General features: G+C 45.8%; 1 pseudogene; it reads left to right on the top strand.

Moving 5' to 3' along the window:
* The window catches only part of LOC123400048, a 46225-nt pseudogene that overhangs the window by 3504 nt on the left and 16923 nt on the right, over positions 1–25798 (top strand).

Here is a 25798-nt window from a genome sequence, read left to right on the forward strand (position 1 = left end):
AAAGGCATACGACAAAGTTAAATGATCTTTCCTGCAACAAACTCTACGTATGAAAGGGTTTGGCGACATTTGGCGAAAGCATGTAGATTGTTTTATAAAAAAAGGAAGTGTCGGTGTTAAAGTAAATGGTGACGTCGGTCATTTCTTTCAGACGCTTAAGGGACTTAGGCAAGGAGATCCTATGTCACCTATTTTATTTAACATTGTTGCGGATATGTTGGCGCTAATGATCAGGAGGGCTAATGACAAAGACTTAGTAGGGGGACTAGTATCCGATCTAGTTGTTGGGGGTGTCTGGATCCTACAATATGCGGACGACACGATCCTTTTCATGGAACATGATCTCAAAAAGGCCAGAAACTTGAAACTCATATTATGCTTATTGGAAGAGCTATCTGGGTTGAAGATTAATTTTCAAAAGAGTGAGCTTTTCTGCTTTGGGGATGCACAAGCTGAACAACTCACGTATTATCAACTTTTTGGTTGTGAGGGTGGTAGGTTACCGTTCTCATATTTAGGAATCCCCATTCATCACCGAAAGTTGACCATCAAGGAGTGAAGATGTATCGAGGATCGTTTTGAGAAAAAACTAAGCTGCTGGAAGGGCAAGCTATTATCCTACGGAGGACGATTAGTTCTTGTCAACTCGGTGTTGACAAGTATGCCAATGTTTCTCCTATTCTTTTTCCAAGTGCCTGTTGGGTGCGGAAAAGGTTGGATTTCTATCGATCTCGATTTTTCTGGCAGAGCGACGAGGTCAAGACTAAATATAGACTTGCTAGATGGGACATTATTTGTAGACCCAAGGATCAGGGAGGTTTGGGAATTGAAAATCTAGAGGTCAAGAACAGATGTCTGCTTAGAAAGTGGTTATTCAGATTGTCTGTCGAATCGCAAGGGATGTGGGTACAAATTCTAAAGAACAAGTATCTACAGCACAAAACCTTAGCCCAGGTCACTGCGCGACAGGGTGATTCCCCTTTTTGGAAGGGTCTAATGAGGACAAAGGCCGCTTTCTTTAATAGAACTAGATTCGTCATTGGAAATGGTGAAAATACTAGATTCTAGGAAGATACTTGGTTAGGAGCGCAACCTTTGGCTCTACAGTATCCGCAACTCTATAATATTGCACAACGAAAACAGACTTCCGTTGCGGCAGTGTTACGACAGACTCCTCTTAACATTCAATTTCGCAAGCCTTGATCGGAAATAGATGGGTTAGTTGGTTACATCTAGTCAGAAGACTAATGGATATTTCCCTGTCTGACTTTCCAGATAGTATTCGTTGGAGGTTGACCACCAATGGTACTTTCTCAGTGAAATCGATGTACGACCATAGTATTGATACGTCGCCTATTCCAAAGTCCATGCATATTTGGAAGGTCAAGGTTCCCCTTAAGATATAAATCTTCATGTGGTTTGTTCACAAAAGAGTTGTTTTAACTAAGGATAACTTGGCTAAAAAACACTGGAAAGGAAATAAAAGATGTAGCTTCTGTCAGACGCATGAGACGATTAAACACCTCTTTCTGGACTGCCCTATGGCTAAATTATTATGGCGCTCAATACAAATTTCATTCAACATTACCACGCCTACTAGCATTCACATGTTATTTGGGACATGGCTAAACGGGGTTAATGTACTTTACGCCAAACTAATTCGGGTTGGAACTTGTGCCATGTTGTGGGCGATATGAAACTTCAGAAATGATCTAGTTTTTAACAGAATGCATTAGATTAACTTTTTGCAGGTCATCTTCAGGGCTACCGCCTTGATCCGCACGTGGTCCTTACTCACTCATGTGGAAACCAGGGAGCCTTTGGTTACTGGGTGTGTCCGATGGGAGATGGTAGGTCAGGTTATCTTCAACCGATATGGATGGCGGCATGCTAATAGGATTGGACCTTAGTCCAGTATATCCGAGGGTTATAGTCGGTTTTGGGCGGTCTGATCGCCGTGTAACTCTTTTTCTTGTTTTTTGAATTCTCGAACTCCTGTATTTTATTCAGACTATTTCGTTCGTAATAAAATAGCTGTATGCATCACTCGATGCAGAGGCCGGGGCAACGCCTCCTTTTCGGAAAAAAAAGGAGGGAGGAACTCTCATGAAGGCATTTTGATGGTTACCGCAATCCATAGCGAGACTGTGTCGTGGAATGGAATGGTCACCACGTGAAGCAACAATGACGCCTAGGCACACCACTACTGATCGCCATCACGCCGATGAGAGCCCCGGCGAGGCCGCTCGACCTTGGGGCCAACATGGCTAGATCTAGGAGCACGAAAGGTGGATCTATCTGGTGGCCAAGAAGCAAGGCACCACAACCCTCCTGGCCATAGCACCCATCACCCCATCCCCACCACACCATCGGCACCAGCAAGGGCACCCGGTCAACAAACAGGGATCCACAACCCTCTTTGGATTGGACAGGGTGGCGCCTCACACCGAGGGACGAATCACGACAGGCGGCGTTTGATCCGAATCCAAGGCGAACACCACCACACAGCTGGAGGATGATCTCCTGCGAACGCACGCAAGGAGCATGAGACAGTGCGCGCCCCGGGGGAGCACGGACCACTCACTACTTGTGCAGCCCAGCGTTCGTTCAGCAAGGGTACCGCCGGAGTCAGTGACGATTCCATTAGGGGGGCTTCAATAGGCTGAAGCCTACCCTCTAGAATTCCTATTTCAGCTAAATATACTACTTAACAATTATACCGAGGTGTTTAACATGTTGATTACAATGCATTTGCTAATTAGGGTTCGAAATTTGACGTTTTGAGCCTACCCTTCAGTCCCGTGGTAGATTCGCCACTGGCCGGAGTGACACGGACCGATCTGTTGGTATGATTAAATATAGAATGCTGTTGAGTGTAAAATGAGTCCTTCATGTTTCGACACACGCATTGCATGCCTTTTTTGATTCACTAACATAAAATCGTATTTTCGCAGTGATGGTAGATTTCCTAGTGCAATGGAATAAGAGCCTTACTACACAAACAGACAATGACGGGAGTACACCGCTTCACTTTGCTTCATCACTTTGCCAAGAGAAAGTATTCAGAGCGAACCCGGCAGCACTGTATCAAGCAGACAAGAACGGATCCTTCCCAATACATGTTGCTGCCTCTGTGGATGCCATAAAGTTTTACCACTACGAGTGTCCGGATAGTGTCGGATTGTGTGACGCTAAAGGAAGGACGTTACTTCATGTTGCTGTGAAGAAAAGCAGAATGTCCATTGTGTCCTATATATGTCGAACTTCATCTCTAGCTTGGATTCTGAATATGCAAGACAATGAGGGGAACACCGCACTGCACTTAGCTATCCAGGCTGGAAGCTTAAGAATGTTTTGTTCTTTATTTGGGAATATTGGTGTGAATCTGAATATAACAAATGACCACGGGAAAACTCCCTTTGATCTATCCAGAAATAAGATTCCACGTGGATTGAGTTATGCAGAGGTAATATACACTGTTTTACTTTCATGTTCGTATGTTGAGTAAAATAAATCGTTCATGACACACACTTCATTTGGTACTCATATATTCAGCTTGATTTTATTTCAGAACTCCGAGAGAAAAATAAACTTGGCCTTGTCATCTGCTGGGGCGAAGTACGGTGCCCTTCACAGGGATAAGCGTCAAGAAACCTACATACGTTTAAAGCCAAAGGACGAGGACAAAGAATCAGAGATTCTGAAAAATGCAGCACAAGCGCTTTTAGTTGCTTCAGTCCTAATAGCAACTGTGGCCTTTAGTGCAACGTTTGCCCTTCCTGGAGGTTACAGAGCTGATGATCATACTACCGCACTATAGGAAAATCACGTTTTACCGTGTGGCAAGCTATAAGTCGTGTTCATACTCTCGGCTTATAGTTTTCACACGGTATATATGAAGAAAGCATTCGGTTTATAGCGTGTCACCCGGTAAAGGTACCTGCCACGTGTCTACAACAGCGGTGTATGACGGCGCCGTCACGGCTTGAGCTATAAGCCGTGTGTTTGACAAGTACACACGGCTTAGACACACTATAAGCCGTGTGCTTGACAAGAACACACGGCTTACACATAGTATACGCCGTGTGCTTGGTAAGTAGACACGGCTTACACACTATATGCCGTGTGTTTTGCAAAAGCACTCGGTTTATATTTTATAGATTTTCAAATTCAAAAAAGTTCTAAAGTGATTTCCCTTGCATTTATCTTTAATCCCTGAATGTTATTTATTTATTCATTTTACCACAGGAATGTCTCTCATGTCGGCTATAGACCGTGTGAGGGGGGTAGAAAGATCACCAAAACCCTAGAAATGCAATAAATGTCTCAAATAGTTGTGGGCCCACCCGGAACGTGCCCAAACTTTTACGACACCCTACAAGGGGCATGTGATGACGTCGTGCCTGATCCTGAGGATTTCTGGCATCGTATCATTTTCCGAGGCTTCAAACGGTTTGATGAGGCATGTCACCCAAGTGATTTCGTACCCCCGATGGCTGGGGCTGCCCCTCCCATGCCTGCACAAGGCATATCCATGTCACAAATACATCACATAGGATTTTCCATGCTTCTTCTGGGCATGATTTCATGTGTCGCCTTGCAGATCTGCAATATCCGACACTAAAACCCTAGAATTGCAAGAAATGTCTCAAATATTGTAGGCGGGTCAGAAAAATGCGGGGCCTGACACGTGTCATTTGATGGCCTTCTCTGAGAGCACGAGGAGTTTCGATGCCAGCGGAGCAACATGACCGACACTTCCTTCACAAACGTGACACGTTCCCTCTCGATACCAAGAGACTACCTCGAACATGGTGCAGTTTACAAACGGCCTCGGGTAAGCCCCACCCAGACCCCGTCCAAACTTTTACGACACTCTACAAGGGGCATGTGATGACGTCGTGCCTGATCCTAAGGATTTATGGCATCCTACCCTTTTCCGAGGCTTCAAACGGTTTGATGAGGCATGTCACCCAAGTGATTTCGTACCCCCGATGGCTGGGGCTGCCCCTCCCACGCCTGCACAAGGCATGCCCATGTCACAAATACATCACATAGGATTTTCCATGCTTCTTCTGGGCATGATTTCATGTGTCGCCTTGCAGATCTGCAATTTCCGACACTGAAACCCTAGAATTGCAATAAATGTCTCAAATATTGTAGTCGGGTCAGAAAAATGCACGGGCCTGACACGTGTCATTCGATGGCCTCCTCTGAGAGCACGAGGAGTTTCGATGCCAACGGAGCAACATGACCAACACTTCCTTCACAAACGTGACACGTTCCCTCTAGATACCAAGAGACTACCTCGAAGATGGTGCAGTTTACAAGCGGCCTCGGGTAAGCCCCACCGAGACCGCGTCCAAACTTTTACGACACCGTACAAGGGGCATGTGATGATGTCGTGCCTGATCCTAAAGATGTCTGGTATCGTACCATTTTCCGAGGCTTCAAACGGTTTGATGGGGCATGTCACCAAAGTGATTTTGTACCCCCGATGGCTGGGGCTGCCCCTCCCACGCCTGCACAAGGCATACCCATTCACAAATACATCACATAGGATTTTCCATGCTTCTTCTGGGCATGATTTCATGTGTCGCCTTGCAGATCTGCAATTTCCGACACTGAAACCCTAGAATTGCAATAAATGTCTCAAATATTGTAGTCGGGTCAGAAAAATGCACGGGCCTGACACGTGTCATTCGATGGCCTCCTCTGAGAGCACGAGGAGTTTCGATGCCAACGGAGCAACATGACCAACACTTCCTTCACAAACGTGACACGTTCCCTCTCGATACCAAGAGACTACCTCGAAGATGGTGCAGTTTACAAGCGGCCTCGGGTAAGCCCCACCCAGACCGCGTCCAAACTTTTACGACACCGTACAAGGGGCATGTGATGATGTCGTGCCTGATCCTAAAGATGTCTGGCATCGTACCATTTTCCGAGGCTTCAAACGGTTTGATGAGGCATGTCACCAAAGTGATTTCGTACCCCCGATGGCTGGGGCTGCCCCTCCCACGCCTGCACAAGGCATACCCATTCACAAATACATCACATAGGATTTTCCATGCTTCTTCTGGGCATGATTTCATGTGTCGCCTTGCAGATCTGCAATTTCCGACACTGAAACCCTAGAATTGCAATAAATGTCTCAAATATTGTAGTCGGGTCAGAAAAATGCACGGGCCTGACACGTGTCATTCGATGGCCTCCTCTGAGAGCACGAGGAGTTTCGATGCCAACGGAGCAACATGACCAACACTTCCTTCACAAATGTGACACGTTCCCTCTCGATACCAAGAGAATACCTCGAAGATGGTGCAGTTTACAAGCGGCCTTGCGTAAGCCCCACCCAGACCGCGTCCAAACTTTTACGACACCGTACAAGGGGCATGTGATGATGTCTGGCATCGTACCATTTTCCGAGGCTTCAAACGGTTTGATGAGGCATGTCACCCAAGTGATTTCGTACCCCCGATGGCTAGGGCTGCACGTCCCACGACTGCACAAGGCATACCCATGTCATAAATACATCACATAGGATTTTCCATGCTTCTTCTGGGCATGATTTCATGTGTCGCCTTGCAGATCTGCAATTTCCGACACTGAAACCCTAGAATTGCAATAATGTCTCAAATATTGTAGGCGGGTCAGAAAAATGCGGGGGCCTGGCACGTGTTATTTGATGGCCTCCTCTGAGAGCACGAGGAGTTTCGATGCCAACGGAGCAACATGATCGACACTTCCTTCACAAACGTGACACGTTCCCTCTCGATACCAAGAGACTACCTCGAAGATGGTGCAATTTACAAACGGCCTCGGGTAAGGCCCACCCAGACCGCGTCCAAACTTTTACAACACCCTACAAGGGGCATGTGATGACGTCGTGCCTGATCCTGAGGACTGGGGCTGCCCCTCCCACGACTGCACAAGGCATACCCATGTCACAAATACATCACATAGGACATCATATGGTTCAGAGCCATAAAGAAACCGATTTTATTCCTGCCAAAGTTTCAAGATTAGATTTAGTGCAACCAACATTTTTATTTTCTCAAAGTATGTAAAAGAAATAAAATTTGGCACTATACGATAATGCCTTAATAGTAATCTAAAAACCTTACAGTATTGCTCTAGGTATTTCTTCGTCATGTCAATAAAAAAACTATGATGTGAATTTGAAGTAATTAAATACCATAACAGATGAATGTCATGGATGTTAAACACGGATATTCAAAATAGAAGTTAAACACGAATTTGCACACACATGAATATATTTTCATGTGTAAGCCGTGTGTACTTGTCATAGGGCACTCGTCTTACATTTTTGCTCCCGGCTTACTCCATATACAGAAAACGCGGGAGTTAGCCAAATATCACGCACGCTTTCTCCAAAGTAGACCGCACTTTCTGTTTTTTTTTTCAAATCCTGCGCTCACTCACCTCTCCCCTCCACCTCGCGCAGCAGATCCCAGCACTTCTGCCCGTGCACCGGAGCTCCCCACCCCAACTACCTCCACCACACCAGCCCCCTCCACCAGCCCTCCACCGCCGGCCCTCCATCGCCCCTGCGCCGGCCCTCCACCGCCCCCTCCACCAGCCCTTCACCGCCCCTGCGCCGGCCCTCCACCGCCCCCTCCACCAGCCCTCCACCGCCGGCCCTCCACCGCCCCTGCGCCGGCCCTCCACCGCCGGCCCCCTCCACCAGCCCTCCACCGCCGGCCCTCCATCGCCCCTCCACCGGCCCCCTCCACCGCCCCCTCCACCGGCCGCCTCCACGGGCCCCTCCACCGCCCCCTCCACCAGCCCCCTCCACCGGCCCCTCCACCGGCCCCTCCACCAGCCCCCTCCAGCCCCCTCCACCGGCCCCTGCACTGGTAAGTCTCTCTCTCTCCCTATATCTCTCTCTCTTATCTCTCTGACTGGGTGTTTCTGTTTTTGCAGATAGACTAGGCTCCTCCAGCAGCAAGGTGCTCACAGACTAGGCTCCTCCAGCAGCAAGGTGCTAGAAGATTTTCCTCCAGCAGCAAGGTGCTCCTCCTAGCATTATTTGAGGTGGAAGGTTCATTTTCGGTGGTGCATGTATCTATGTAGCTAAGGTGGATATGCAAATATGCTATGAAGTGGTGTCAAGTTTTAGGTGATTTAAAATCAGAGATTCATTTGTTTGTTGGTGGTGCAACAGAAAACAACCTGAAATGTTTGAAAGGTTGTAGATTCTTACATTATAGTTTGAGAAAGGTGTTTGAAAGGTGGTGCAACAGAAAACAACAGAAAATCTGATTTGTTTGAGAATTACATCAAATAAAGCCATTTGGAATTTGGTCTTGCTAATAATTTCTTGGGTTAGTTTAATTTTGAAGTAATAGTAACTATGGATGATATAACACGAGGAACATGGATAATTATCAAACATGTCGGGTGGCAAATAAACGAAGAACGACTTATTAAGGTGTTGGAAATATGCCCTAGAGGCAATAATAAATTAGTTATTATTATATTTCTTTGTTCATGATAATCGTTTATTATCCATGCTATAATTGTATTGATTGGAAACACAATACTTGTGTGGATACATAGACAAAACACTGTCCCTAGTAAGCCTCTAGTTGACTAGCTCGTTGATCAAAGATGGCCAAGGTTTCCTCGCCATAGGCAAGTGTTGTTACTTGATAACGGGATCACATCATTAGGAGAATCATGTGATGGACTAGACCCAAACTAATAGACGTAGCATGTTGATCGTGTCATTTTGTTGCTACTGTTTTCTGTGTGTCAAGTATTTGTTCCTATGACCATGAGATCATATAACTCACTGACACCGGAGGAATGCTTTGTGTGTATCAAACGTCGCAACGTAACTGGGTGACTATAAAGATGCTCTACAGGTATCTCCGAAGGTGTTAGTTGAGTTAGTATGGATCGAGACTGGGATTTGTCACTCCGTGTGACGGAGAGGTATCTCGGGGCCCACTCGGTAATACAACATCACACACAAGCCTTGCAAGCAATGTGACTTAGTGTAAGTTGCGGGATCTTGTATTACGGAACGAGTAAAGAGACTTGCCGGTAAACGAGATTGAAATAGGTATGCGGATACTGACGATCGAATCTCGGGCAAGTAACATACCGAAGGACAAATGGAATGACATACGGGATTATATGAATCCTTCGCACTGAGGTTCAAACGATAAGATCTTCGTAGAATATGTAGGATCCAATATGGGCATCCAGGTCCCGCTATTGGATATTGACCGAGGAGTCTCTCGGGTCATGTCTACATAGTTCTCGAACCCGCAGGGTCTGCACACTAGGTTCGACGTTGTTTTATGTGTATTTGAGTTATATGGTTGGTTACCGAATGTTGTTCGGAGTCCCGGATGAGATCACGGACGTCACGAGGGTTTTCGCAATGGTCCGGAAACGAAGATTGATATGTAGGATGACCTCATTTGATTACCGGAAGGTTTTCGGAGTTACCGGGAATGTACCGGGAATGACGAATGGGTTCCGGGTGTTCACCGGGGGGGAGGGCAACCCACTCCGGGGAAGCCCATAGGCCTTGGGGGTGGCGCACCAGCCCTTAGTGGGCTGGTGGGACAGCCCAAGAAGGCCCTATGCGCCATAGGAAGAAAATCAAAGAGAAAAGAAAAAAAAGGAGGAGGTGGGAAAGGAAAGAAGGACTCCACCCACCAAACCAAGTAGGACTCGGTTTGGGGGGGGGGGGAGACCTTCCCCCCTTGGCTCGGCCGACCCCCTTGGGGCCCCTTGAGCCCCATGGCAAGGCTCCCCCTCTCCCACCTATATATACGGAGGTTTTAGGGCTGATTTGAGACGACTTTTCCACGGCAGCCCGACCACATACCTCCACGGTTTTTCCTCTAGATCGCGTCTCTGCGGAGCTCGGGCGGAGCCCTGCTGAGACAAGATCATCACCAACCTCCGGAGCGCCGTCACGCTGCCGGAGAACTCTTCTACCTCTCCGTCTCTCTTGCTGGATCAAGAAGGCCGAGATCATTGTCGAGTTGTACGTGTGCTGAACGCGGAGGTGCCGTCCGTTCAGCACTAGATGGTGGGACTGATCGCGGGGCGGATCGAGGGACGTGAGGACGTTCCACTACATCAACCGCGTTCACTAACGCTTCTGCTGTACGGTCTACAAGGGTACGTAGATCACTCATCCCCTCTCGTAGATGGACATCACCATGATAGGTGTACGCGTAGGAAATTTTTTGTTTCCCATGCGACGTTCCCCAACAGTGGTATCAGAGCTAGGTTCATGCGTAGATGTCTTCTCGAGTAGAACACAAAAGTATTTGTGGGCGGTGATGTGCGTTTTGCTGCCCTCCTTAGTCTTTTCTTGATTTCGTGGTATTGTTGGATCGAAGCGGCTCAGACCGGCATTACTCGTACGCTTACGAGAGACTGGTTTCATCGCTACGAGTAACTCCGTTGCTCAAAGATGACTGGCGGGTGTCAGTTTCTCCAACTTTAGTTGAATCAGAATTGACCGAGGAGGTCCTTGGATGAGGTTAAATAGCAATTCATATATCTCCGTTGTGGTGTTTACGTAAGTAAGATGCGATCCTACTAGATACCCATGGTCACCACGTAAAACATGCAACAACAAAAATTAGAGGACGTCTAACTTGTTTTTGCAGGGTATGCTTGTGATGTGATATGGCCAACGATGTGATGTGATATATTGGATGTATGAGTTGATCATGTTGTAATAGTTAATATCGACTTGCACGTCGATGGTACGGCAACCGGCAGGAGCCATAGGGTTGTCTTTAAACTAACGTTTGTGCTTGCAGATGCGTTTACTATATTGCTAGGACGTAGCTTTAGTAGTAATAGCATGAGTAGCACGACAACCCCGATGGCGACACGTTGATGGAGATCATGGTGTGGCGCCGGTGACAAGAAGATCGTGCCGGTGCTTTGGTGATGGAGATCAAGAAGCACGTGATGATGGCCATATCATGTCACTTATGAATTGCATGTGATCTTAATCCTTTTTGCACCTTATCTTGCTTAGAACGACGGTAGCATTATGAGGTGATCTCTCACTAAAATTTCAAGACGAAATTGTGTTCTCCCCGACTATGCACCGTTACGACAGTTCTTCGTTTCGAGACACCACGTGATGATCGGGTGTGATAGACTCAATGTTCACATACAACGGGTGCAAAACAGTTGCACACGCAGAACACTCGGGTTAAGCTTGACGAGCCTAGCATGTGCAGACATGGCCTCGAAACACATGAGACCGAAAGGTCGAGCATGAATCGTATAGTTGATATGATTAGCATAGAGATGCTTACCACTGAAACAATTCTCGACTCACGTGATGATCGGACTTGAGATAGTGGATTTGGATCATGTACCACTCAAATGACTAGAGAGATGTACTTTTTGAGTGGGAGTTCTTAAGTAATATGATTAATTGAACTAATTGTCATGAACATAGTCTAATAGTCTTTGCGAATTACGATGTAGCTTGCGCTATAGCTCTACTATTTTTATATGTTCCTAGAGAAAATTTAGTTGAAAGTTGATAGTGGCAAACTTTGAAGAGGATTGTCCTCGTTGCTGCGCAGAAGGCTTATGTCCTTAATGCACCACTCGGTGTGCTGCACCTCGAGCGTCGTCTGTGGATGCTGTGAACATCCGACATACACGTTTCTGATGACTACACGATAGTTGAGTGCAAAATACTTAATGGCTTAGAAGCAAGGCACCGAAGACGTTTTGAAACGTCGCGGAACATAAGTGATGTTCTAAAGAGATGAAATTGTGATTTCATGCTTGTGCCCTTGTTAAGAGGTGCAAGACCTCCGACAAGATTCTTTGTCCACAAAGTAAAGGAGAAAAGCTCAATCGTTGAGCGTGTGCTCAGATTGTCTGAGTACGACAATCACTTGAATCAAGTGGGAGTTAATCTTCCAGATGAGATAGTGATGGTTCTCCAAAGTCACTGCCACCAAGCTGTGAGAGCTTCGTGATGAACTATAACATATCAAGGATATATACAATGATCCTTGAGCGATTCGCGATGTTTGACACTGCGAAAGTAGAAATCAAGAAGGAGCATCAATAGTTGATGGTTTGTAAAACCACTAAGTTTCAAGAAAGGCAAGGGCTAGAAGGGATACTTCGTGAAACGGCAAAACAGTTGTTGCACTAATGAAGAGACCCAACATTAAACCCAAACCCGAGACTAAGTGCTTCTATAATGAGGGGAACAGTCACTGAGGCGGAGCAACTCTAGATACTTGGTAGATAAGAAGGCTGGCAAAAGTCAAAAGAAGTATATTTGATATACATGATGTTGATGTGTACTTTACTAGTACTCCTAGTAGCATGAGGGTATTGGATACCGGTTCGGTTGCTAAGTGATTAGTAACACGAAATGAAAGCTACGGCATAAACGGAGACTAGCTAAAGGCGAGGTGACGATACGTGTTGGAAGTGTTTCCAAGGTTGATATGATCAAACGTCGCACGCTCCCTCTACCATCGGGATTGGTGTTAAACCTAAATAATTGTTATTTGGTGCTTGCGTTAAGCATGAACATGATTGGATCGTGTTTATTGCAATACGATTATTCATTTAAAGAGAATAATGGTTACTCTATTTTCTTGAATAATCACCTTCAATGGTTTATTGAATCTCGATCGTAGTGTTACACATGTTCATGATATTGGTGCCAAAAGATACGAGGTAATGATGATAGTACCACTTACTTGTGGCACTGCCGCTTGAGTCATGTTGGTATAAATTGCATGAAGAGGCTCCATGCTGATGGATCTTTATACTCACTTGATTTTGAATCACTAGTGACATGCAAATCATACCACATGAGCAAGGCCTTGTTTTCATTGAGATGAAATAAGATAGTAACTTGTTGGAAGTGATACATTTTGATGTATGCATTCCAATGGGTGCTAAGGCACGCAGTGGATATCATTATGTTCTTACTTCAATGACGATTTGAGTAGATACTAGAGTATTTGCTTAATGAATCACAAGTCTGAAATATTGAAAAGTTCAATTCTGTTTCGGAGTGAAGTTCGTCGTAACAAGAGGATAAACTGTCTACGATATGATCATAGAAATGAATATCTGAGTTACGAGTTTTGGTACGCAGTTAAGACAATGTGGAAATTGTTTCGCAGTTCATGCCACCTAGAACATCATAGTGTGATGATGTGTCTAAACGTCATAGCCACACACTATTTGGTATGGTGCATGCTATGATGTCTCTTATCGAATTACCACTATCGTTTATGGGTTAAGCATTAGAGACAACCGCATTCACTTTAAATAGGGCACCACGTATTTCCGTTGAGATGACACAGTATAGACTGAGGTTTAGAGAAATCTAAACTGTCGTTTGTTGAAAGTTTGGGGTTTCGACACTTATGTAAAAAAGTTTCAGTCTGATAAGCTCGAACCCAAAGCGGATAAATGCATCTTCATAGGATATCCAAAACAGTTGGGTACATCTCCTATCTCAGATCCGAAAGCAAAGTGTTTGTTTCTAGAAACGGATCCTTTCTCGAGGAAAGGTTTCTCTCGAAAGAATTGAGTGGGAGGGTGGTAGAACTTGATGAGGTTATTGAACCATCACTTCGACCAGTGTGTAGCAGGGCGCAGGAAGTAGTTCCTGTGGCGCCTAGACCAATTGAAGTGAAAGCTGATGATGGTGATCATCGAGCATCGGATCAAGTTACTACAAGCCTCGTAGGTTGACAAGGTCGCGTACTACTACAGAGTGGTACGGTAACCCTGTCTTGGAGGTCATGTTGTTGAGCAACAGTGAACCTACGAGTTATGGAGAAAGCAATGGTGGGCCCAGATTCCGACAAATGGCTGGAAGCCATGAAATCCGAGAGACGATCCATGTATGAAAACAAAGTGTAGACTTTGGAAGAACTACTTGATGGTCATAGGACTATTGAGTAAAGATGGATCTTTAAAAGGAAGACAGACGATGATAGTGATAAGTCACTATTAAGAAAAGCTCGACTTGTCGCAAAGATGTTTCCGACAAGATCAAACAGTTGACTATGATGAGACTTTCTCACTCGTAGCGATGCTAAAAGTCTGTTAGAATTATGTTAGTAGTTGCTGCATTATTTATGAAATATTGCATGTAGGATGTCAAAACATTGTTTCCTCGATGGTTTCCTTGAGCAAACATTGTATGAGATACAACCATGAGGTTTTGTCGATCCTAAAGATACTAGCAAGTATGCAAGCTCCAGCGATCCTTAAATGGACTGGTGCAAGCATCTCGGAGTTGGAATATACACTTTGATGAGATGATCAAGGATTTTGGGTTTGTACAAGGTTTATGAGAAACTTGTATTTCCAAAGAAGTGAGTGGGAGCACTATAGAATTTCTGATAAGTATATGTGGTTGACATATTGTGGATCAGAAGTAATGTAGAATTTCTGTAAAGCATACAAGGTTGTTTGAAAGGAGTTTTCAAAGGAATACCTGGATTGAGCTACTTGAACGTTGAGCATCAAAGATCTATGGAGATAGATCGAAAGCGCTTAATGGAAGTTTCAACAAGATGCATGCCTTGACAAGTTTTGAAGGAGTTCAAAATAGACCAGCAAAGAAGGAGTTCTTGGTTGCGTTGTAAGGTGTGAATTTGAGTAAGACTCAAAACCCGACCCCGGTAGAATAAAGAGAATATCCGAATGTCGTCTTCTATGCCTTAGCCGTAGACTCTAAAGTATGCCATGCTGATTACCGCACCTGATGTGTGCCTTGCGGCAAGTCAGTTAAAGAGGTACACAAAGTGATCCAGGATTGAATCACTGATCAGCAGTCAAAATTTATCCTTAGTAACTGATGGACTAAGGAATTTTTCTCGATTATGGAGGTGGTTAAAGAGTTCGTCGTAAAGGGTTACGTCGATGTAAGCTTTGACACTAATCCGAATAACTATGAGTAGTGATACGGATTCATATAGTAGAGTAGATATTTGGAGTATTTCCGAATAGCACATAGTAGCAGCATCTATAAGATGACATAAAGATTTGTAAAGAACACACGGATCTGAAAATTTCAGAACCGTTGACTAAAACCTCTCTCATGAGCAAGATGTGATCAGACCCCATAACTATATGGGTGTTGGATTCGTTGGAATCACATGGTGATGTGAACTAGATTATTGACTCTAGTGCAAGTGGGAGACTGTTGGAAATATGCCCTAGAGGCAATAATAAATTAGTTATTATTATATTTCTTTGTTCATGATAATCGTTTATTATCCATGCTATAATTGTATTGATTGGGAACACAATACTTGTGTGGATACATAGACAAAACACTGTCCCTAGTAAGCCTCTAGTTGACTAGCTCGTTGATCAAAGATGGCCAAGGTTTCCTCGCCATAGGCAAGTGTTGTTACTTGATAACGGGATCACATCATTAGGAGAATCATGTGATGGACTAGACCCAAACTAATAGACGTAGCATGTTGATCGTGTCATTTTGTTGCTACTGTTTTCTGTGTGCCAAGTATTTGTTCCTATGACCATGAGATCATATAACTCACTGACACCGGAGGAATGCTTTGTGTGTATCAAACGTCGCAACGTAACTGGGTGACTATAAAGATGCTCTACAGGTATCTCCGAAGGTGTTAGTTGAGTTAGTATGGATCGAGACTGGGATTTGTCACTCCGTGTGATGGAGAGGTATCTCGGGGCCCACTCGGTAATACAACATCACACACAAGCCTTGCAAGCAATGTGACTTAGTGTAAGTTGCGGGATCTTGTATTACGGAACGAGTAAAGAGACTTGCTGGTAAACGAGATTGAAATAGGTATGCGGATACTGACGATGGAATCTCGGGCAAGTAACATACCGAAGGACAAAGGGAATGACATACGGGATTATATGAATCCTTGGCACTGAGGTTCAAACGATAAGATCTTCGTAGAATATGTAGGATCCAATATGGGTATCCAGGTCCCGCTATTGGATATTTACCGAGGAGTCTCTCGGGTCATGTCTACATAGTTCTCGAACCCGCAGGGTCTGCACACTTAAGGTTCGACGTTGTTTTATGTGTATTTGAGTTATATGGTTGGTTACCGAATATTGTTCGGAGTCCCGGATGAGATCATGGACGTCACGAGGGTTTCCGGAATGGTCTGGAAACGAAGATTGATATATAGGATGACCTCATTTGATTACCGGAAGCTTTTCGGAGTTACCGGGAATGTACCGGGAATGACGAATGGGTTCCGGGTGTTCACAGGGGGGGGGCAACCCAATCCGGGGAAGCCCATAGGCCTTGGGGGTGGCGCACCAGCCCTTAGTGGGCTGGTGGGACAGCCCAAGAAGGCCCTATGCGCCATAGGAAGAAAATCAAAGAGAAAAGAAAAAAAAGGAGAAGGTGGGAAAGGAAAGAAGGACTCCACCCACCAAACCAAGTAGGACTCGGTTTGGGGGGGGAGACCTTCCCCCCTTGGCTCGGCCGACCCCCTTGGGGCCCCTTGAGCCCCAAGGCAAGGCTCCCCCTCTCCCACCTATATATACGGAGGTTTTAGGGCTGATTTGAGACGACTTTTCCACGGCAGCCCGACCACATACCTCCACGGTTTTTCCTCTAGATCGCGTTTCTGCGGAGCTCGGGCGGAGCCCTGCTAAGACAAGATCATCACCAACCTCCGGAGCGCCGTCACGCTGCCGGAGAACTCTTCTACCTCTCCGTCTCTCGTGCTGGATCAAGAAGGCCTAGATCATCGTCGAGCTGTACGTGTGTTGAACGCGGAGGTGCCGTCCGTTCGGCACTAGATCATGGGACTGATCGCGGGACGGTTCGCGGGGCGGATCGAGGGACGTGAGGACGTTCCACTACATCAACCGCGTTCACTAACGCTTCTGCTGTATGGTCTACAAGGGTACATAGATCACTCATCCTCTCTCGTAGATGGACATCACCATGATAGGTCTTCGTATGCGTAGGAAATTTTTTGTTTCCCATGCGACGTTCCCCAACATAAGGAACTGTAGAATATGTTGTGTTTTGGTTTGTGCATGTGAATTATGTTTGATTCTAGTTTTCACTTTATTGTAGGACACACATCAATTTGACATTGGAAGGGTCGTGGCAAGGCTTTTTGCTGGAGGGACAACCATTGCCGAGCACACTTCGAGGGTAAGACTAATTTGCCTCAAAGGATTTATATATATGTAAATCATGTAGCTAGCTAGTCGCGTTACCTATGCGTCTCCTGTTCAAAAAAGTTACATTATTTATAAATATGAAACTCTTTGCATATTTATAACCGTAATTCTTTCGAATTGTCCAGCGTTTTCCAGGGACGGCCCGAGGATGTGTAGGCTGGCTTCGCTTTCATGCACTACTCCGATCCGACACAGAATTTTGGCAGCGTCTCCCCGTTGTTCTCCGGATACACATTCTCTCTGCTTATGTCGAGACGTGTATTTGGAGAACAGCGGGGAGGTGCTGCCAAAATTCTGTGTCGGATCGGAGTAGGGAATGAAAGCGAAGCCAACCTACACATCCTCGGGTGGGATTAGGACCCATCCTTACCTATTAGGTAGTTTTGAGTTCATGCCGTAAAAACTGAATAGTTGTAATTAATTGAACTAATATTGGTTGAAACTACTTGGTCAATGAAAAACACATCAGATGGAGGATCATGAGTGGATGTATAGTGGACGACTGGGTGGAGGGGATGTGCTTCCAGAATGGATTACAAAGACAAATCAGTTCTTGGAAGTAGCATTTGCCAGGCACACAGGACATGGTGGAGTTTGGTGCCCTTGCACCAGTTGTGTGAACAACAAGGAAAAAACTAAGGATGAAATGGGTTGGCACCTTCTTAAGAATGGGTTTATGCCAAACTACCATCGGTGGGTCGCGCATGGTGAGTTTGAGCCCCAGCGTGCGAGAGAGTCGGTGGTACGACAACGCACAGACTCACCCGAATATGTTACTCATGTTGAATTCATGCTAGATGACCTAGAAAATGCTGCAGCGCCCGAAAATCCTGCCGTAGGTGAAGAGGGGCTGGGGGAGGAGGATGAGGAGCAAATGACGAGTAAGTTCTATGAAACTTTGAATGGGGCACAGAGACCCTTACACGGGCATACAGAGGTCACTCAACTGGATGGCATGGCACGCCTGCTTGCTGTGAAGGCCCAGTTTGGCTGGACTAGATCTTCCTTTGATACACTTCTGATCGTTGTTCGCACTCTTTTGCCAAAAGACAACATTTTGCCAAAGAACATGTATGAGTCAAACAAAATCTTCAGTGAACTTAAGTTGCCATATGAGCGGATACATGTTTGTCCAAACAAATGTATCTTATTTAGGAAAGAACACGCGAATAATAATTACTGCCCAAAGTGCCAATCCTCTAGGTATATTGAGGTTGACGGTGATGATGGTCACAAGAGGCAGCTCAAGATCCCACACAAGGTCCTTCGGTATCTTGATCCCATACGAAGGATCCAACGTCTCTTTATGTCCGCGGAGTCTACCCAAAACATGAAGTGGGCGGGAGAAGGGACTAGATACCGGCCTTGTGTCGTGATACATCCGTCTGATGTTGAAGCATGGAAGGATTTTGTTAAGCGATACCCAAACAAAGCTAGTAAACAGGACAGTGTAGCTATTGCGATAACACTTGATGGGTTCAATCCATTTGGTATGACTAATGCCACATACAGCTGTTGGCCTGTGTTTCTTATTCCGATGAATCTCCCCCTGGCTTCTGCATGAAACGACAATACATGTTTCTGTCACTGGTAATTCCAGGTCCTGAATATCCAGGCAAGAAGATGAGTTTGTACTTGGAGCCGCTTGTGGATGACTTGATGGTCGCTTGGGATAAAGGGATACGGACATACAACGCCCTAACAAAGAAACACTTTGATATGTATGTTTGGTACTTCACATCCCTGCATGACCTACCAGCACGTGCAATCTTCTGCTGTCGGTGCGTACATGGGAAGTGGCCTTGCCCGGTGTGTATGCAGAATCTAATGTTCTATTGGCTGAAGAAAGGTGGGAAGTATACCTGCTCTGACAAGCATCGTCAGTTCCTTCATCCTGATCATCCATTCAGACAAGACCAAAAAAACTTCGAGAAAGGTAAAGTTATTGATGCTCCACCACCACCTGTGATGACCGGTCACATGATCAAGGCTCAGTTAGATGGTCTCCAGCCCAATGCCAATGGGTCAGGTTTTGTGGGATATGGAGAGACACATAACTGGACTCACATACCATGCCTATGGAGGCTCCCTTACTTTGCGGATCTCCTCCTCCCACATAACATTGACGTAATGCACACTGAAAAGAATATCGCCGAGGCCCTTTTTGGCACAATCTTTGACACCGAGAAGACGAAGGACAATGTCAAGGCCAGACTTGATCAAGAGAAACTCTGTGATAGGCCAGATTTAAAAATGGTCGAACCCGGACCCAAAAGAAAAGGGTGGTGCAAGCCACGAGCCCCGTTCTGCCCTGGAAGGAAGCATAGGAAGGTAATGATGAAGTGGGTCTTGGATAAATTGCGGTTCCCTGATGGGTACGCAGGAAATATAATGAAGGGAGTGAATATGAATACATTGCGAATAGGGGGTCTCAAGAGCCATGATTATCATGTGTGGCTTGAGCGGGTGATGCCGGTGATGATTCGAGGCTTTGTCTCCGAGGAGATTTGGCGAGTGCTGGCGGAGTTAAGCTATTTCTTCCGTCAACTTTGTGCTAAAGAGTTAGACCCAAAAAGTGTTGACAAGCTAGAGAAACAGGCACCAGAGTTGGTGTGCAAGCTAGAGAAGATCTTTCCACCAAGCTTCTTTAATCCGATGCAACATATGATCTTGCATCTTCCGTCTGAGGCGCGTTTGGGGGGGCCTGTGCAGTACCGTTGGATGTATGGACCTGAGAGAGAAAATAAGAATCTTCGTGCCAAATGCACGAATAAGTGTCATATTGAAGCATCTATAGTCGAGGCCTACCTCAATGAGGAGGTGTCAAACAACACAACAAAGTACTATGATGCCAATATTCCCACTCAGCATAATCCAATCCTTCGTTACAATGTCATCACCCCGGACGATCTACCCCGGCTTAGCATCTTCTCAGGGATAGGTGGCAGAGCAAGTGGTAGAAGACCCAGACACATAAAACATCCAGAGTGGATGACTATTATGTCGTACGTGTTGACAAACATGCCTGAAGTACAACCGTACATTGAGTAAGTGCTTCCTATATTTTTAGCAAATAATCACAATTAAGTTTGTGTATGCCTTAACTTCCTTCCAATTGCTACAGAGAATTCACACTTGAATGCTGGAACCTAGAAAGGCCTCCTACTGAAGAGGAGAGGGAACATATCTTTAAAAAAGGCGGTAAAGGAAATGGCGGTTTCATTCCTTCGTTCGCGGCAAAAGTATGCCAATTTGTCCAACTTTCTTCTAGTGTCCACATTTCAAGTTGGTGTCATTTTCAACTCATACGTCAAACTTTTCTTATTGAACTTGTAGGTAAAAAGGGACCCTATGAGAGCCGATTTGAAAGATTTTGCCATAGGCCGTTTGTCCCAGGCGCTGGGGGGTGTAAGCCGTGTGTCCCAGATAATAGCACCCGGCTTATAGGCCGTTTGTCCCAGGCGCTGGGGCTATAAGCCGTGTGCCCCAGACACTACCACCCGGCCTATATATAACCCGTGTGTCAGATTTGGCCCTCGATTTATATGTAAACCGTGCGTGTCACACTGGCCCTCGGTTTATATATAACCCGTGCGCCCGGTCTCGACCCTCGGCTTATATATAAACCGTGTGACTGCAGGCCCTCGGCTTATATATAAACCGTGTGACGGTAGGCCCTCGGCTTATATATAAACCGTGTGACGGTAGGCCCTCGGCTTATATGAACCGTCACGGGGCTTGCCGTTAGAACCATGTTGCCGTTATGTGTAAATCGTGTGTCCGTTGGCACTCGGCTTACATATAAGCCGAGTGTCTTAACTGTTGCTCTCGGCTTACATTGGATAAGTTGGTCCTTAGTAAGGCGTGTGTTATAAGCCGGGGAAAACACCCGGCTTATAAGTTTTTTCCTGTAGTGACGGAGGCACGCCAACACTTGCTGGGATTTATGTTTTTGATGCATTCATGATGGCGACAACATTAGCCTTCATCTGCATGATCTGCTCCTCGGTAGCTACTGTTGGCTTCGTGTTTGCTGCCTCTCCCATGGTGAGCTTGGTATCCCGCAAATTCAACTTTAACTCATCAGTGGCTTTCATGTGGAGTTCAGTCACATGCTTGTCTATTGCCATTGAACTGGGTGTGTATATGGTACTAGCGGGCCAATAGCTCCTGTGTGACGTCTTTCCTAGGAATTGGATGGAATGAGACGTTGTTCGACAGAATGGCTTGGGAGCGACACTTTTGAGCGAGTAAATAGCTTCTGTGCGACATGGCCCTTAAGCTGAACTGATATCCTCATTAGCTGTTATGGGTTGGACCCAAACCGTATCCACGTAAGCGCGGGACACACCACTTGTCCAGTAAGCGCGGGACCTACCTCGTCGCGGCTAGAAGAGATTCCGCCCGTGCCCGTCCGTCCGCCGCCGCCCATTGCTTTCCCCTTTCCCCATTCTTCCTCGGGTCTCCGGCGACCTAGTGCAGATGTCCACCTCCTCCGCCACGCAATCAAACTGGCGTCAATATGGTCCAGTGATGCTCACAATGTTGGAATTATGCCCTAGAGGCAATAATAAATATAGTTATTATTATAATTCTTGTATCAAGATAATCGTTTATTATCCATGCTATAATTGTATTGAATGAAGACTCATTTACATGTGTGGATACATAGACAAAACATTGTCCCTAGCAAGCCTCTAGTTGGCTAGCCAGTTGACCAAAGATAGTCAGTGTCTTCTGATTATGAACAAGGTATTGTTGCTTGATAATTGGATCACGTCATTAGGAGAATCACGTGATGGACTAGACCCAAACTAATAGACGTAGCATGTTGATCGTGTCATTTTGTTGCTAGTGTTTTCTGCGTATCAAGTATTTGTTCCTATGACCATGAGATCATATAACTCACTAACACTGGAGGAATACTTTGTGTGTATCAAACGTCGCAACTTAACTGGGTGACTATAAAGATGCTCTACAGGTATCTCCGAAGGTGTTCGTTGAGTTAGTATGGATCAAGACTGGGATTTGTCACTCCGTGTGACGGAGAGGTATCTCGGGGCCCACTCGGTAATACAACATCACACACAAGCCTTGCAAACAATGTAACTTAGTGTAAGTTGCGGGATCTTGTATTACGGAACGAGTAAAGAGATTTGCGGGTAAACGAGATTGAAATAGGTATGAGGATACTGACGATCGAATCTCGGGCAAGTAACATACCGAAGGACAAAGGGAATGACATACGGGATTATATGAATCCTTGGCACTGAGGTTCAAACGATAATATCTTCGTAGAATATGTAGGATCCAATATGGGCATCCAGGTCCCGCTATTGGATATTGACCGAGGAGTATCTCGGGTCATGTCTACATAGTTCTCGAACCCGCAGGGTCTGCACACTTAAGGTTTGACGTTGTTTTATGCGTATTTGAGTTATATGGTTGGTTACCGAATGTTGTTCGGAGTCCCGGATGAGATCACGGATCTCACGAGGGTTTCCGGAATGGTCTGGAAACGAAGATTGATATATAGGATGACCTCATTTGATTACCGGAAGGTTTTCGGAGTTACCGGGAATGTACCGGGAATGACGAATGGGTTCCGGGAGTTCACCAGGGGGCCAACCCACCCCGGGGAAGCCCATAGGCCTTGGGGGTGGCACGGGACATCCCCAAGAAGGCCCTATGCGCCATAGGAAGAAAATCAAAGAGAAAAGAAAAAAAGAGGAGGAGGTGGGAAAGGAAAGAAGGACTCCACCCACCAAACCAAGTAGGACTCGGTTTGGGGGGGAGACCTTCCCCCCTTGGCTCGGACGACCCCCTTGGGGCTCCTTGAGACCCAAGGCAAGGCTCCCCCTCTCCCGCCTATATATACGGAGGTTTTAGGGCTGATTTGAGACGACTTTTCCACGGCAGCCCGACCACATACCTCCACGGTTTTTCCTCTAGATCGTGTTTCTGCGGAGCTCGGGCGGAGCCCTGCTGAGACAAGATCATCACCAACCTCCGGAGCGCCGTCACACTGCCGGAGAACTCTTCTACCTCTCCGTCTCTCTTGCTGGATCAAGAAGGCCGAGATCATCGTCGAGCTGTACGTGTGCTGAACGGGGAGGTGACGTCCGTTCGGCACTAGATCATGGGACTGATCGCGGGGCGGATCGAGGGACGTGAGGACGTTCCACTACATCAACCGCGTTCACTAACGCTTCTGCTGTACGGTCTACAAGGGTACGTAGATCACACATCCCCTCTCGTAGATGGACATCACCATGATAGGTCTTCGTGCGCGTAGGAAAATTTTTGTTTCCCATGCGACGTTCCCCAACACACAAGGTGCCCTAACTGCCCACGCCCAGAGCCTCTCAAACGGTTGGTCACTAAGACGGATGAGAATGGCAATCTTGGGCGGGAGTTTGTGAAATGCTTGAGCAAACCAATGGCATGAAGGGATGGCAAGGTTAGTTCTTGGTTCTAAGCCCGTTCTTTCGCTGTTGTTTGCTCTGATTTCTCCATATTTTGTTATTTCTCCTCGAATTTGAGATTTAGGGTTTATTTTATGGTTTTCAGATCCTGAAGAAATGCACACATTTTGAGTGGATTGATGAATACGTTAAGAGGATTAAATCTGAGGGCTACATTGATTCTAGCGTGGCCGCAACCTCGGAGCTCAATTTGGGCGGGGTGCCGCAGATGGAGAATTGGGGGAGCTCGGACAGAGGGGCGGACAGAGTTGTGCCGGTGGCGAGGTACTTGGAGTCTGAACTGACCGATGAACTGAAGAAGATCAAGAAAAATCAAAGGGAGATGATCGATTTGCAGAAGCAAGCAAATATCATGGCAGTGTTTTTTTACTGATGTGTCATTGCTCTGTTTATGTTTTACTTGCTATTCATCGTCATTAGAGGGGGCATTTAGGTCTGTCCAGGGTAGATGATGTGATCTATGCGCCATGACAGGTTCATGTATCTTAAATGAATCAGCAATTTGGAACACAAATTATTCAGTGTTTATGTTGTGTTTCCTCTGTTTTTGTTCTTCAGTTAATAGAGTACACACCCAAATTCAGTTTCTAGTAAAAAAACAAAATTGGGTTGTCGAGTGCGAGACCAAACAAAGTTCAGTTTCAGTAGAAAATTTTTATTCGTGGGCTGGCGAATAGATGTTGGGCCATGACGCTGAAGTAGAGGAATAACCAGAACCAAAGGTGTAATTTACAGAGCTAGTACTGATTTCTATACAGAGCTAGTACTGATTTACACAGATGTTTGGGCCGCTTGGAATCGGTATATTCTGTTGGAATTATGCCCTAGAGGCAATAATAAATGTATAGTTATTATTATAATTCCTGTATCAAGATAATAGTTTATTATCCATGCTATAATTGTATTGAATGAAGACTCATTTACATGTGTGGATACATAGACAAAACACCGTCCCTAGCATGCCTCTAGTTGGCTAGCCAGTTGATCAATGATAGTCAGTGTCTTCTGATTATGAACAAGGTGTTGTTGCTTGATAACTGGATCACGTCATTGGGAGAATCACGTGATGGACTAGACCCAAACTGATAGACATAGCATGTTGATCGTGTCATTTTGTTGCTACTGTTTTCTGCGTGTCAAGTATTTATTCCTATGACCATGAGATCATATAACTCACTGACACCGGAGGAATGCTTTGTGTGTATCAAACGTCGCAACGTAACTGGGTGACTATAAAGATGCTCTACAGGTATCTCCAAAGGTGTTAGTTGAGTTAGTATGGATCAAGACTGGGATTTGTCACTCCGTGTGACGGAGAGGTATCTCGGGGCCCACTCGGTAATACAACATCACACATAAGCCTTGCAAGCAATGTAACTTAGTGTAAGTTGCGGGATCTTGTATTACGGAACGAGTAAAGAGACTTGCCGGTAAACGAGGTTGAAATAGGTATACGGATACTGACGATCGAATCTCGGGCAAGTAACATACCGAAGGACAAAGGGAATGACATACGGGATTATACGAATCCTTGGCACTGAGGTTCAAACGATAAGATCTTCGTAGAATATGTAGGATCCAATATGGGCATCCAGGTCCCGCTGTTGGATATTGACCGAGGAGTCTCTCGGGTCATGTCTACATAGTTCTCGAACCCGCAGGGTCTGCACACTTAAGGTTCGACGTTGTTTTATGCGTATTTGAGTTATATGGTTGGTTACCGAATGTTGTTCGGAGTCCTGGATGAGATCACGGACGTCACGAGGGTTTCCGGAATAGTCCGGAAACGAAGATTGATATATAGGATGACCTCATTTGATTACCGGAAGGTTTTCGGAGTTACCGGGAATGTACCGGGAATAACGAATGGGTTCCAGGAGTTCACCGGAGGGGGGCAACCCACTCCGGGGAAGCCCATAGGCATTTGGGGGGGTCACACCAGCCCTTAGTGGGCTGGTGGGACAGCCACCAATCCCCTATACGCCAAGAGAGAAAAAATCAAAGGAAAGAAAAAAAAGGAAGAAGTGGGAAGGGGGAAGGACTCCCTCCCACCAAACCAAGTAGGACTCGGTTTGGGGGGGAGAGTC

This window comes from Hordeum vulgare, chromosome 5H, assembly GCF_904849725.1.
Source record: "Hordeum vulgare subsp. vulgare chromosome 5H, MorexV3_pseudomolecules_assembly, whole genome shotgun sequence".
Classification (NCBI taxonomy): Eukaryota; Viridiplantae; Streptophyta; class Magnoliopsida; order Poales; family Poaceae; genus Hordeum; species Hordeum vulgare.